This window comes from Morone saxatilis, unplaced genomic scaffold (genome assembly GCF_004916995.1).
Source record: "Morone saxatilis isolate NCDOM2014 unplaced genomic scaffold, NCSU_SB_2.0 Contig9, whole genome shotgun sequence".
NCBI classification, from domain to species: domain Eukaryota; kingdom Metazoa; phylum Chordata; class Actinopteri; family Moronidae; genus Morone; species Morone saxatilis.
In genome coordinates this window covers 1,005,520-1,009,223 of record NW_023340268.1, presented here as the reverse complement: position 1 = coordinate 1,009,223, position 3,704 = coordinate 1,005,520, and positions in this window count along the sequence as shown.

The following is a 3,704-nucleotide window of genomic DNA, read 5'->3' as shown; positions in this document are numbered from 1 at the left end:
CCTCTTGTTATGTTTGCTAATCTATGATTGAATCAGTGTTTGTTAAGACTTGTAAAAAATTTAGAACATAGTTGAACTTTTGCAATTGTACACATCCCTGTTGATCGATACTTAATATCCACAAATTTGTATGTTATTTTGTTGCTGATATGAATCACTGATTGAATCATCCGTGTCTCAATTTATTCCACTAATGATGCTTTTGTGGTCACATTTGAAGCTCACTAATTTAAAATATTATATTTATTGACCCTTCAAACAGCTTCTGCTGAATCAGCTCAGACTGGATAACTCTACCTGCTGACAGAGTTTCAGCAGTACGAAGGACGACTTCAAAAATCAACACCTAGCTATAAATATAACGTGTAAATATTTCCAATCCTTGCTCTGCTTCAAACAATATAAAGTAGTAAATTCAGAAGCAGATATATGGTGATAAGTCCTTTCTTAAATCGAACTTGCACTCCATGTCTATCACATTTCAATCCTATCATTTTTGAGACCTTTTCAACAATATTCAACATTGAGTGGGTTATTGGACGTTGAGTGACAAAGGACTTTTCTCTTCCACGTGTGTCTTACGTTTTCTTGAACCTTCCTTCTCTTCGTCGCTTCTCCCGCTGGAGCCCAGCAGAGTAACGATGATACCAGTTTGAAGTTTAGGCCAACACTGACACCTACGACCATCCTGCCTGAATCCTACCCATTAAGCAAATGAGCCCTAAAAGGAGATTCAAAAAGCTTGAGTCACAACAAGAACTTTTTTTAACAGAATGTGTATTGTCCTTTTCTTAATCATTTCAATCTGTATAGCCAGCTTTCTTCAGCTCATCACTGAATACTTTTTTAACACCCCTTTGCACTTTGTTGTACTATCTTAGCCAATTTTTAAACCTTACAGTACATCTTTGGTGGTGTTATAGTTTATGCTAACACAAAGTCTTGGCGATAATCTCCATGATGACACAGGAATCAATTATTGCTCCTTTTCCGATTACAGTGATATTAAGTGCCTGGATGTCACAAACACAATTTACAGCTCAACAAGGAGTAAACGAGAAATATTAGTATAGATTAGTTGAGTTCATTGAGAGAAAACCAGGTGCGCAAATTTTATACTTTTGGCTTGATACAGCCCTTTCAAAACATCTTTTCAAATAATAACCTTCTGTCATGCCCAAAAATAATCTACAAATATATATAATACTCTTATTAAAAGTTATAAAAAAACTTGAAATACTTGCTCTGAGACGCATCCAAGTGATTTTATACTAACATAAAACACTACTAACAGGGTTGACTATCTTTAAATTTTTTAAGTATTAGTTTTTCTCAATGTAACGTTCATATTTGCACTCCTTATTAGCTTGCCATCCTGTACGCACCCTATGGGTAAGTCGAAGTATCTGGTAAGAACCAGAACATATTAATCCTGACCCATCCAGGACCATCACCCATCATCAGTGACAGTCAATGTTCAGGCATTCATCTATTTGTCTTGGTACAAAATACAATACTGTAAAGAGCTGACAGAGAGACACACTTTCTATAAACATGAAGCATCTTCTGACTGCCTAGTAAATCATTAGTAAATAATTTCCTGTTATCATACCCTGTAATTACTAAACTCTTTATAAAGGCTGCCTCATTACAAAGCATTACCACCTTGTTAACTGGTCTAAGTGCCAAAAACTGCAGTTCCTCGACTGATCACTAGAGGCTCTAGCAGTGAGTCAATCTCTGTAAGGCCCCATATTAAAATGTCCAACGTTTACATCCTGGTTAAAAAATCCGCTATGGTACAGGGTTGTGAATTTTTATCTAACTCACCCATTTAAATTATATTAAGTGTTAAAGTTATATATAATTAAGGGAGTGGCTGCTTTGAGTGACAGGTGGGTTTCAGTAACCTGGCTTCATTCAGCCACATCAGCTCCACCTCTTTGCCCATTTTTGGGAGCCAGCAGAGTCAAGATGATGATGACCACACTGAGCTATCTATGGAGTCACCTGTACAATACTTCACTGACTCAAGAGGACCTCACAGTAGTAGTAATACTGCAGACTATATATGTTTTATAAAACATAATATATTATATGAAGTAATTACTGTTGAATTATGTTTTAAAAAGTGCGCAACAGGAATATTTTAATTGTAGTAACAATGGTATAAGATTTTCAAAATTTTTCTTAAACAAGCAAATGTGAACTACTAGAAATGGATCCTAGTTTAGCAGTTGAAGAACAATTGCACGATTTAAACTATTAAAGTATGTAAAGATAAATAAAGAAAACCCCTTCACCTGCAGTGACATTACAGCCCAGAACAAAGGCGAACAAGCAGCTGTAGATATCTACTCTCATCCTGTTACGGATATTAATCAATACTCAGCTTCTGTCTGAGCTCTGAACAGGAACTTCTGCTGAGGGGTGTAATATATTTATGAGTCTCTCAAACCAGAAACCACAATCTCAAAATGTTTTGTCTTCTTTTTAAATTTGTGGTGATACGTCACCAACAATGACTCTTGCGATGGTGCTGGAAGGTGTGATGTGTTTTCTTAAATTAGATCAGCGGTAAAAGGTGTTGATGTGCAGACTTATCTTATAAAGGATTACAGTCATTCAAACATTTTATTTGATTTATTATTATAGAAATAAATATATATTATTTTATTAATATAGCACTTTTAAAAGAGTTAGACATATCGAGTCCTCCACCTTTACATAGTAATCCAGTACATGTGTGCCTGTTTAATACATCTTTGATAATCCTTCATTAACCAGTTAAAAAATATATGAAATCATACATACCATCGACATAGTGATTCAACACTTTATACCTCTTATATAATTCCTTCAAAGTCTTCACTGCTTATATGAGTGTGGACAGACAACTACAACCTGACTGGTTGGCGGAGGCGTACAACCACAGGGTGTAAATTCTAGTTCCTAATTGATTTGCTGTTTTGCACTCGCTGTCAATAAAATACATTATCCACAAAAGTTGATATATTAGAGCTCATAAGGCCATGAAAACTACATTTACACATAACACACAAAGCAGAGATGAGATCAGTTTAGTTATACGCAAGTTCCCAAGAACAGAAATAGCAAAGGACATGGTAATCAACTGCTGTGTAGTACAAGCGTGAGTTAAAAGCATTGTGAGAAGTGAGCTATATAAAAATAATCATAAAATAATTAAATGACTCAAACGTAATAATTCTGCAGCATCCTCTGAAGTTCTTATCTTAATAACATGAAATCATTTGTTGGTATAAAGCACAGTCTGTGGACGTCCCCCAGCTCTGTCAACCAGACACCTGTGAGGAAACACAAGAGGACAGAGCAGAAAATATCACCAATGGTTCAGAACACCAAATGTAAAAGCTCTCATAGAGCACCAAACTGTGGGACTGAGACTCTGGACTGTTTCCTGTGTGGTCAGTTATTTTAACTCAATCAACAATAACAGTGAGGTAATAAGAAACAAGATTAAGATCATTTAAACCAGTAAAGAAATTGTAGCTAGCATGAATATGTCAGACTCAGCTGACCCAGCAGTGAGGAGGCAGCAGCTCTGTAGTGTTGAAGCTAAAACAGTAAAAGCACGATGCCGCTTTGTTTTGAGCCTGGATCTGAGGCTGCGTTTCATTAGTCGTTCAACATGCCCTCGCTCACTTGCCCTCGCTCACTTGCCC